At 49.9% G+C, this 11980-nt stretch overlaps 1 long non-coding RNA gene across 1 annotated transcript; it reads left to right on the forward strand.

Moving 5' to 3' along the window:
• Positions 1-2114: 2114 nt before the first annotated feature.
• Positions 2115-5158, forward strand: LOC124227298 (uncharacterized). The gene is made up of 3 exons (XR_006885444.1): positions 2115-2233; positions 2815-3691; positions 3919-5158. It is a non-coding gene; the product is annotated as an uncharacterized LOC124227298 (long non-coding RNA).
• Positions 5159-11980: the final 6822 nt, after the last annotated feature.

Raw genomic sequence — 11980 nt, forward strand, 5'->3', positions numbered from 1 at the left:
TGGAGTTGACTTGATTGAGTCAGTCTGGGAGTCTGCTGTTCTGGCGAGAGAAGCCTAGAACAAAATCCATGAAATTAGTCCTCTGAGAGTCTAGGCAGACAGCTGACAATGACTTCCCAGCCCCTGAGGCATGAGTGTTGATGTGACATGACTGTTGTCACCCACATCCAGGCCTGAGAAACCAAGGAGGGCCCTTGACAGGAACAGAAAGAGGGGGAGAAAGAGAAGTAACATTTATTGCTCATCTGCTATGTCCGAGGGACTGCCCCAGGCACTGAGTGTACGGAGATGTGTAAGATGCTGTCTCCGTCCTGAGCTAGCACATGAAAACACAAAAGAGAACATAGTGTGAAGGAGGAAAAGGAGACAGAGGAGGAGAAGGTAGGGCATTTGAATGTTTTCTGCCACCACTCTAGAAAGAGCCCCTGACTCTTTCAGTCTCTGGTTAGCTTCCAGGTAGCAGTCAGCTCACGGACCAGCGTGAGCCTTAAATCCACTCCTGACTGCGGGGTGGGACTCACAGGTTGTGTGGTCTTCATCCTTTAGGCTGGCCTCTGCTCCCAGCTCAGGTTTGAGAGCTGGAGTTACATGGCCCGGAGCTTCTTTCTTTAGAGCTAGACTCTCCTGGTACGTGATTGGCATCCAGACAGAAGTTGAGCAGTTTGAAAGTCCCAGGACCTCTTTCAGGGCCCCTGGGATCTGATTAAATGAGATCAGGGACCTAATGTGTCCTGCTCGCCACCATCATTCCAGCCCACAAAGACACCGTGTACGTGCAAGGCACTAACAATGCTATATTGAGAGAACATGTCACTGTGGCCCGAACCAGTTAATCTCTTTTCCCAAAACACCCACAGTGTCCCCAAGGAGTATTTATTCTCTCTGGGAATCTGGCTCAACTTGATCTGCAATAGTGCCAGTGGGGGGTGAAGGGATAGAGAGGAACTTGTACCCGTCCCTCATCAGAAAGAATTTCTCCTCTCACTCACCAGAAAGAAAATAAGAAAAAAAAAAATGAGGAAGTGTAAATGATCCTTTCTTTGTGTCTGGCTTATCGGCTGAAGGAGAACAGTTGGGTCTGGCACCTGAGGATGACAAGGGCCCCGGGTGTGCTGTCCTGGGGACTTGATGATGACATTTGGCTTCTTGGGTCATCAGAAGCAAGGAAGGTCCCAGCTCTTCCTGGGGGAGCAGCGGGACATCAGGAGCTCCTCCCTAGCAGCAGGTGGGCTGTGACTGGGTGCCCAGGAGGACCCACGGGCCAGGGAGCTGCTGGCTTGCTCAGCCCCTCCTGCACTCGTTCAATGGGGAGGCTGGACTTCAGTCGAGGTTTGGTGGAACTTCCAGGGTCCAGACAGGGTGGGGCCTTTCCTGAATCCAGCTTGTTCCTGGTGGTTCCCCCCGGCCCGCCTTTCTCCTGCCGGGCACCTGTTGCCACAAGTCACACCATGGCCCGTTGCCCTCTGCAACCCCACAGCCCACAGCTGTAGGGCTCTCCTCCACCACAATCACAACACTGCATCGCCATGAGTTCTGATCGCTTCTGATTTCCAGTAGATTTATTACTTCATATGCTTTGTTTACACACCTGTGTCCCCCAGCCCCCAAACCCACAGCTTAGAGCCCACAAAATCCATTCTGTGCGGCTGGCACTGTCACGCTGAGGGAAAAACCAGTTTGGGCGATGAATTAAATAAAACACACCTAAGAAATTCTATTTTCACAAATCTTTTCTTAAAATCTAAGAGGCTTGATTAGACTTCACCATTTACTTTCTCTTTTTGATAATTTTAAAAATTTGCTTTGAGTAGGGCCACGCTTATGCAGGTCTGGGTGGATCTGTGAGCAGCCTGATACTGGGGGACCACCGCTTCTTTCTTGAGCCTGGCCTGCTTCCTTTTCGCACACAATGTTGGCAGGCCCACTCTCCTATTCTCACTCTCCTTCCTGATTATTTCAAGTGCTCTTCCATTGTCACCTAGGCGGGGTTCGTGCCTGTTGCTATACTTTAGTGCTGAAGCAGTTATTACTACAGTTCTTGGCTCACAGTTACGTGCTACCGCCAAGCGTAAACTTTGCTGTGATAAAGTTCGCAGGCAGCAGGAGAGCGGAGAGCATAGTAGAGTATAGTCTTTGGAGCGGCACAGACCTGGGTTCACGTCTCAGCTACACCCCTGAACAGCCACGGAATGCTGAGCCTGTCACACGACCTCTCTGAGCCTCGGGTTACTCAGTAAGAAACGGGGATAATAAAAACTACTTTACAGGTTTGTTATTAGAATTAGATGAAGGAAGGGATGTGAAACTCTTAGCGCAGTGTCTAGAAAATAATATGTACTTGATGATAGATTCTGTTCCTAGACATTTATTTTTGGAGCAATTTATATCAGAGTTTGGTCTAGAACAACATATTTGTTTCCTTAAAGATGGCGTAGGCTGTTCCTATTTATAAATGCAAATTTATATTTGTAAATGAGAATAAGAAGGGTTAGAACGATTTGTGGTTTGCATATCTACAAGTGGTTTCAGAGGGAAGCTGAGAACATGGGCACAAGAGGCTGCTGGTTTCTGAGTTTGGGACAAACGTGTCTCCCGAGGGCGCGGGTCCCCGGGGCTCTGCGCTGGTGATGGGGGCCGGACGGATCAGCCCCTGACTGAGCGGGCGTTCCTTACGCGTTCATGCGTAACTCAGGCGAGAACACTCACGTGTGTCTCAGGAATGTGCTCGAGGAACAGGAGGAAACTGGTGGAGAGAGGCGGTGAAGGCCTCTGTCCTGGGTTAACACCCTCCTTCATCACTGCTCACACTCACAGGAAAGGCCGGCGGCGGCGGGGGACGGCCTCGCGGTGACCGCTGGCCGCGCTGTCTGTGCATCCCAGGAGCCGTCTGCGCTCCGCCCCACATCCCGCACACCGCTCACGGCACCGCCACTCCCCCCAAAGCCTCCGCGCTCCCCTTCGCCCGTGAAACCTGCTCTCCGACGGGACCGCTGGTTTACCCTGCGTGCCACCCAGATGACACCATGAGGAGCCATCCCTTCCGCGGGGATCGAAAGTTCTATCAGGGATCCAAACCTCCAACCAAAGCGAAGAGGCTCTGATGAAAGAACTTCAGGGCTCCGTCTGTGAGCAGGGGAGGAGGGGGACTCTGTGTCACGGCCCCACCCAGCAGCTGACCCTGACACACAGCCTGGAGCTGTCCTAGTGAAGCTCTGACTGGACGACAAGCTTCCCCTCAGGGCTCGTGAGAAACCCATTTCCCCGACGACTGCGCTTGACTGTGGGGCGCGCGCGCCAGGGAAGCCCTCCCGCCACCACCACCACCTCCAGCCCGCAGCCTTTGCAAGTTTTCAGGAGGACACTACGACTTTAGCTTCTAGGAAGCCCTCGTGTGGCTGCCTCACGACCTTGGAAGGACCCTCCCGCTGCTCCTGTGCCTGGAGCGCCGGGCTCCGCAGTCCTACAGAGGCGTTCCATCCGCGCTCCGCCCGCGTCCAGTCGTCCCATCCGTGTGGGGGGCAGCTGTTCTGTGCCAGGCCGGGCTGCCAGCCTCAGCAGGCGGCGAGGCCCCGAGCCTGCTGAGCATCGCATCGTTCATTCCAACGGGGCTGGGGTCCAGCAGAAGCATGGACCACGGAGAATCCCCATGTGGCCCAGGGAGTCTGGGTGGGCTCTCCTGAGTGGGTGGCGGGTAAGCCGAAATGTGGAGGGAGGATAAATGAGGGGGTGGGTGGTAGGGAAGAGCAGCCCCGTGGAGGGAACAGCATGAGGAAAGCCCCTGAGCAGGAAGGAGCTTGACCCTGAGCCATTGGGCATACTTCTGTTTACCAGCTTCTTCCCAAAATTGTTCAGGAGGGATGAGTGAAAGGAAACCGAAACTTGCACAGCACTGACACGTGGTTCTCTCTTCTTTCCAAGGACTGTGAGTACCCACCTTCTTGTTAAGCCTGGTGAATTTTGCTCCCCTTACAAAGAGTGAAGGTTATGGAACTTAGAAAATTTTGCAGCAACAGGAAGCCAGAAGCCCCACACAGCGGGATGAACTACCAGCTCCAGAAGGACTGGCCTGTAAAATGATAAGGGAGTGGAATTGTGTAACTTAGCCAACGGGTGGGTAGCAGGTGGCTGTGGCCTCTTCTGTGGGACTGGCTACCTGGATGAACATTCTCTACTCTGTCATGATATCTTTGTCCAAGAATTCTTGGTTCCTTCCACCACACTGCATGAAAAAGCCAAATGACTGTAAAATTTCTCAGTTATAGCTCTCAACTGAGCCTTAATTATTCATACGTGCTGGATTAATTATTCAAGACCATGAATTGGCACGTTCAGGGGGGCGGTTACTAGTAAACTGGAGGCTGTGTGAACGGCGTTTGGCGGGAGAGACAAGGCCCGCTGTCTCCTGGGTGATTCAATCCGTGGATGGGCAGAGGCGTTTGTGCAGGGGTGACTTACATGGACTTCGGCGCGGCTCTCTGCTGGTGTGAGGAGTGGCCTTGCCGATCCTTTCCGGACAGGGAGGAGAGCCGTGGTTAGACTCCATCCTCAGCGCGTGGCTCCTGGGGCCAGATTATATGTGATCTCAAATGGGTGGTAGCTCTGTCGAGATTTCTTACGTTTGCATTCTTGATCGTTTGCTGTGAAATGTGCTCGTGAGCAGTCATGAAACAGATCTTTGGCACAAATTCTTGTTCCAGTGTAGAGTGCGTGACGTTGAAAGCTGGCAGAACTGAGGACAAGGAGCTCAATCCCAAAACGAATGTGGACTCCTTCCGCTGACGGGGTGGCCGGGGTCTTCTGCGATATCCCGGCGGGATGGGTGGCCGGAGCAGCCCCTCCCCTGCCCGGCTTCACCTCCTCACCTGAGAGAGCCCTTGCGCCCCTGTTAGTGGAGGCTGCTCGTTCCGCTACAGTGTGTACCCAGGTTTGCAGTTACCTCCAGCAGACGCTACACTCCCGCCCCCGCTGCGAGGAGGCTGGCTCCCCTCCCCCTCCACGGTCATGCCTGTCCTCCAGGGCCGTCCATCTTCCTCCCCAGCCCTCTCCTCTCCTCCCTGGCGTGGATGTTAACCATGTACCCTTAGCTCCTGGATCTTTCCCTCGGTAACATTTTCTTCTGTGCCCCCTCAGCCACCCATTCCCATGGCCACACGCTAGACTTTAATTATCTGAAACTGTACCAGCTCCAAAATAATAAAACCAAACATGCCAACATCTGGCCGCAACCTCCTATTCTTTCTAGCTTACTGGCTTATTGATTCTCACTGTTAAAAAAAATTATTGTGGTAAAATATATACAACAGAAAATTTACCATTTAAACCATTTTTGAACCATTTTAAAGAGATCTAAGGTACTATATAGTTAATATAGACAATAACATTGTACTATAATTATGTAATGTGATAAATCTCGCTACATTGGTAATCATATTACAATATATAATGCATAAACGTATCAAAATAACATGCTATACACCTTAAACTTACACAATGTTACATATCAAATCCATTCAATAAAAAATTTAGGGGCCGGCCCCCTGGCGGAGCAGTTTGAGTGCTCCGCTTTGGCTGCCCAGCGTTTCGCTGGTTCGGATCCCAGGGCGGCCATGGCACCCCCCATCAGGCTAAGGTGAGGCAGCGTCCCACATAGCACAGTCAGAGGCGCTCATAACTAGAATATACAACTATGTACTGGGGGGCTTTGGGGAGAAGAAGAAGAAAGAATGTTTTAAATAAACCATTGTTAGGTGTCAAGTTCAGCAGCATTCAGTATAATCACACTACTGTGCAACCATCACAACCAACCACGTCCAGAACTCTTCATCTTGCAAACTGATGCTCTGTCTCCAGTAAACACTAACTCCCGGTTGCCCCTGCGCTCCAAGCCTTGGAAACCCCCATCCTGCTTTCTGTCTCTATGAATTTGATTACTCTAGGGACCTCATATAAGTGGAATCATACAGTGTTTGTCCTTTTAACGTCTGGCTTATTTCACTTAGCAAAATGTCTTCAAGGTTCATCCAAGTTGCAGCATGTGTCAGAACTCCCTTCCTTTTTCAGGCTGAATAATATTCCATTATATGCATGTACCCCCATTTTGTTTGTCCATTCATCAGTTGATGGACACGGGTTGCTTCTACTTCTTGGCTATTGTGAGTAATGCTCCTATGAACGTGAGTGTTACATGTACCTGTCTGAATCTCTGCTTTCAGTTATTTTGGGTACATACCTGGGAGTGGAATTGCTAGGTCATATGGTAATTCTATGTTTAACTTTTTGAGGAAGAAAATTTTCTGTTTAACTTTTTTCTGCTTTTACACAGCCATTTTACATTCTCACCAAAAATGCACAAGGGTTCCAATCTCTCCACATCCTCACCAACACTTGTTATTTTCCCTTTATTTTTTCTGGTTCTAATAATAGCCACCCTAATGGTTTTGATTTGCATTTCCCTAATGGCTAGTGAGGTTGAGCATCTTTTCATGTGCTTACTGGCCGTTGCTTGTATATCTTCTTTGGCTATTTTTAATTGGGTTGTTTTGTTGTTGTTGTTGGATTGTAGGGTTTTTAAAAATATATTGTGGATATTAATCCCTTATCAGATATATGATTTTCAATATTTTCTCCCATTCTGTGGGTTCCTTTTCACTTTGTTGACAGTATCCTTGGATGTACCAAAATTTTTCATTTTGATCAAGTCCTAGTTATCTACTTTTATTTTGTTGCCTGTGCTTTTGGTGTCATATCCAAGAAATCATTGCTAAATCCAATGTCACGAAGCTTTTCCCCTGTGTTTTCTTCTGAGTTTTATAATTTAGCTCTTATGTTTAGGTCTTTGATCCATGTTGAGTTGATTTTTGTAGATGGTGTAAGGTAAGGGTTCAATTTCATTCTTTTGCATGAATATTCAGTTTTCTCAGCACCATTTGTTGAAAAAAATTTTCCTTTCCCCACTGAGTGGTCTTGGCACCCTTGTCAAGAATCATTTGACTATCTGTGTGAGGGTCTGTCTCTGGGCTCTCTATTCCATGAATCTGTGTATCAGTGTTTATGTGTTAATTACTATAGCTTTGTAAGCCTTAAAATCAAGAAGTGTGAAACCTTCAACTTTGGTCTTTTTCAAGGTTGTCTTTGCTATTCGGAGTCCCTTGAGATTCCATTTCAATTTTAAGGTGGGATTTTCTATTTGTGCAGTTTTTTGACTTACAGAGTTCTTCCAATCCGTCAACCCTCTTATTCAAGTTCTTTTCCACGGTCCATGATTATCACTGCCTTCCTGCAAACATTCTCAACTCCCTTGCCCCTCTGTCTCTCTGTCACTCAAGCTTGGGTACCCCACTGTCTGCCTTCTCCCTGCCTGCACTAATGCCCTACTGCGGTAGTATCTCCGCCCTGCCGCCGCGACTCTCCTCTGACAACGACAGCTGATCCACATTGATTGCTGGCTTGGGGCCCGGCACAGTTGTAAGCACTTTATATGAACCACTCATTTAATCCTCTTATTTCAGTAGAATATTTCTGGAGAAAACAGGGCAGACTGTATCACTACACATTCATAATCATTAACACAATCAAATACTCAGCCCTGCCCTACAATCCTACTATTTCTTCCAGTAAGCTGACTTTTCCACTCTCCAAAATGATTATTTCTCACCTGAGCGTTCTCCCAAGCTTCACCTCTCCACACCCACCCTCGGCAGGTGGCTTTGCTTCACAGTCCACCAGAAACACAGAAGCGGTCAGATGGCAGCTCTGTCTACTGAGTCCACAGATCTGTTGCCTCCACCCTTGTCTTGTCATTCATTCTTTTGGAGCTGGAGTCCTTGATCCCATCCCTTCTCAGTCTCTCAACAATTTTATTCCCTTTGCTGTTTCCTCTCTCACCCTCTTCAACCTCCCTATCTATTGCATACAAATGCGGTGGAGTGTTTACCACCACCACAAAAAAAAAAAAGAAACAAACACCTCCCTTGATTTCACATCTTCCTCTGGCTTAACATGTCCAAAGCAACTTCTCTTTGTCTTTCCTTCTCCAAACCTCATTTTCCCAGTGATCGCCATCTTGGTGAATGGCACCTTCAACTACCCATGTGCTCCATCTGGAAACTTGGGAACCCATCTTGACACTCGCCCCCCTCTACCTCCCTGACATTCGTGCCGTGGCGAAATCCTGTAGATTCTACCTTCACATTATATCTCGCATCCATCCACTTCCCTCCATCCTCGCTGCCACCTGCCAGTCCAAGCCACTACCATCTCTTTCCTGCACTCTTTTCGTCATGATGTGGGGAAAGGAGAAACTGGGGGAGCAGGAAGGCCCTCATCTGAAGGGCTGTTAACCCTGGGGCTGCAGGGCCTTCTCGGTATTCGTCAAGACACCCACCTCGTCCTGCCCCCACACGTGGGATTATTAGTTTGCTATTTCTCCAGGGATGGTAACGCCTGGAAGAGCTGGAGAAAATGTGTCTGAATAAATGATTCCCACCTCACTTCAGACCCTGCTCTTTCTGTAAACACACACGGACACACACACACGCAGACACACAGACATACACTCACACAGACATATGCATGCTCAGCAGATGTGCTTTTGGAGTTTCTCTCTGTTTTTTTTTAAATTCAGAAAAATGCCCTGGAGCCTGGAGGGAGTTCTGAGGCAGCTGGAGGGACAGGCCCTGGAGGAACGGGGTGGTGCAGGCTCTCTCTACCCTGGTGCTCTTGGCTCTGCCTTTTGGGTCTCTCAGGATCAGCTCAGCTGAGCTCAGTCTGTGGGTGGGCTGATTCCTGGCTGTCCTCATGTTGGGGCTGAGAGGGAGAGGGATGAATTTCCTAGCGACCCATGGAAGACAAGACGGCAGGCGCTGTGGCTCCAGCCCTTCCTGGAAGAGCCTGGTGTGAGGTGAGCGCCAGAAAGCAGCTCTCAGAAGAGTTGGGCTGCTCACAGGAAATGCCACGGGCTGTGGTGGAGGGAAAGGCCGGCTGCTCCTTAGAGCCCCTTCCACTCTCTCCCCATTCTTCTCCTGGGTGTCCTTCAGGTGTCTTCAACTCTTCAGGTCTCAGCTTATTAAACACAATGAGAACTAAGGTGTATTAAGAATGCGACCAGTACCAAGGGCTTTACAAGGATTTTTTCATTTAATCCTCAAAACAACCCTTATAGTGGGACAATATCATTATCATCATCATTATCTCATCATCTTTTTTCTTCTTCATTTTTGGAAGAAGAAAATGAACTCAGTCACGAATTTGCTCGCTCAAGGTCACACAGTAGCAGGATTGGAGCCCCAGCCCAGCTGTGAGTCCAGGGCCCTGCTCCAGCCCCCTGACCTGTCTTCTCCCCTAAACCTTCCTGGGGTGTGTCTGGCAGCGGGTGCCTCCACGCTCCTGTAGAACCAGAGCTCTGCTCTAAGGCAGGCATGGAGGGCCTGAGCAGGGCTAACTCAGCCCTGTTCTGTCCTGAAGGGGCAGGGGATACAGGATCCCAAAGATAAGGGGCCTCTTCCCTCCACAAGTCCTGCCTGACAAGCCCTGGGCCCACTCGGAGGGGTCCCTTTTCCTAGCTCACAGGAAGGCACCAAGTGGGCTCAGGGCTCCTGCATTAGTGCCCCGTCATTACCATCGTGTAGCAATTACCACTACGTCTGTAATTTTTCATTCGCTTGTCCTGCTCTCCTGCGAGACCCTCAGCTTCTCATGGGCCGAGGCTGTGTTTTGCCTAGCCTGCGTTTTCACCCCCAGCATACAGAAGGCCCTTACCACAGACCTGTTGCATGAGGAGCGGCTGGTTGCAGGAAGGCTTCAGCAGCTGGGTGTGGGGCCGTCACCCCACCCTGGGGCCAGTGCACGCTAACTCACACCTGCATCGGGCCCAGAGGGTTCTGGTGTTGTGACAGGTGGCTTCACCGTGTGAAAAGAACGGCTGACATTTAGCAGCTTCTTCTTCCGTTAGCTCTGTGACCTGTCGACTGGAAGGAGAAGTTTTAGATTTTCATTGACTGCCTTCATGCAACATCCGTGGTCAAGAAAGGTGCTGCAAGGATGGGAAAAGTAACTCTGCGCACAGCTGCAGAACCCTCCCATCTCTCAGGAGTGTGCATGGGCGCCCGGTAGCTGAGCTTTCCTCTCACTAGCTATGGAAACCTGCTCACTTAGCCTCTCCCGGCTTCAGTGTCCTTCCCTCTGAAATGGGAATACTGATGTCCACCTTATAACTTATTGTGTGGATGAAATGAGGCCATCAATGGAGAAGATAGGGCCTGGTACAGGTTACACACTCGGCATGTGCTAGCCACGTATCTTGCTGTAACTGTTGTCATCATTACCGTGTGGAAGGCACGGCTTTCGAATCCAAGTTGCTTGCCCTTTGAACAAAACTGACACATCAGCAAAGGAACAACAACCTGTTGGGACCAAATGGGTGAAGCAGACAGGGAGAGCTCTGGAAGCTGAGGTGAGGGTGGGAACTCTGGGGCTCAAGCTGGGCCAGGGGAAGCATGTGGAAGGTGAGTCTGAGCTGGGTCTGGGGGAGGCGGGTGGGAGTTAGACGGAGGGGAATAGGAATTCCAGGTGCAACACCTGAGTGGGTGAGCACTGAGGAGGTAGGTGTCCCCAGACCTCCCCAGCTCATCCACAGGTCTCCACTTAAATACCCCATCTCAAGCCTTTCCTGACCGCTCCATCAGGCCAGTGCCTCTGGTTCTATGCTGGTGTGTCCTGATGCCAATTCTCCGACACCAACTAGGTGTCTGGCAATTGAGTTAACTATGACACTGACTACCTGGAGTTAGCATCAGCTTCCGCAAGTTAAAGGACGCAGTGTCAACAGGACTGCCCTCACTTTAGAGGGCAGCTACACTTTGGGGATCCCCAGGACAGCCGCACTTCTGTCTGACTTGGCTACAAATTCAGGGGCTCCCACAACCTCCCTTCAGGCTTCATAATTTGCTAGAAGGACTAACAGAACTCAGGAGAGTGCTGTACTTATAATTATAGTTTTATTATAAAGGATGCATATCAGGACCAGCCAAATGAAGAGATGCTCAGGGTGAGGATGCGGGCAGGAGTGTGCAGAGCTTGCCCTCTCCCCTGGGAATCCCAGCCCCCCACACCCTCCCAGCATGTCAATGTGTTCACCAGCCAGGAAGCTCCACGGAGCCTCGTCGCCTTGGTGTCCAGAATTTTTGCTGGGGTTTTATTACACAGCATGGCTGATTAAATCATTGGCTGGACAACTGAACTCAATCTCCAGACCCCCTCCCTTGCCTGGACGTCAGGCAGTTCCAACCCTCTGATCATGTGGCTGGTCTTGCTGGTGACCATCCTCCACCCTGAAGCTGTATAGGGGCGGCTCATGAGTCCCCTCATTAGCATAACAAAAACACTCCTGTCACTGAAGGAAATTCCTAGAGTTTTTGAAACTCTGTGGCAGAAACTGGGACAAAAGCCATATATCGTTTTTATCACATCACAGTTCTTATAGCACTTTCACCACTGAAATCGATTATTTATGTAATTCAGTGTTTAATGTTTGTTTCTCCCACTGGGCTGTGAGCTTCATGAGGCAGAGACTTTGTTGCTCTTGCTGACTGGCACCTAAGCACATAGCCCAATGCCTGGCACCTAGTACTTGCTTGATAGACATTTACAAAGTGGACAAGCAGTGGGGGAAACAAGACTAGAAAGCTGTATTGGGATCAGATTGGAGACGGCCTGAGGTGCTTCCAGCGTTTCTCACACTTCATTTCAGTGACGCTGGGAAAACACTGCTGGGGAGCCGTGGAAGATCACCCAGCCTGTTCAGGCTCCACGGGAACCCCTTTGCAACAAGAACCTTATGAAGTCTGGGAAGGAGCGGGTGAGAAGAACGGATGACTCAACATTTAATCACAGTAAGCGGTGTGACTTATCTCTAAGTTGAGGGAAAAGGGCCCAAAATACAAAATGTGGTGAGATTTGTCTCTCTCGTGTTTAACAGTGTAAG

This window comes from Equus quagga, chromosome 15 (assembly GCF_021613505.1).
Source record: "Equus quagga isolate Etosha38 chromosome 15, UCLA_HA_Equagga_1.0, whole genome shotgun sequence".
Classification (NCBI taxonomy): domain Eukaryota; kingdom Metazoa; phylum Chordata; class Mammalia; order Perissodactyla; family Equidae; genus Equus; species Equus quagga.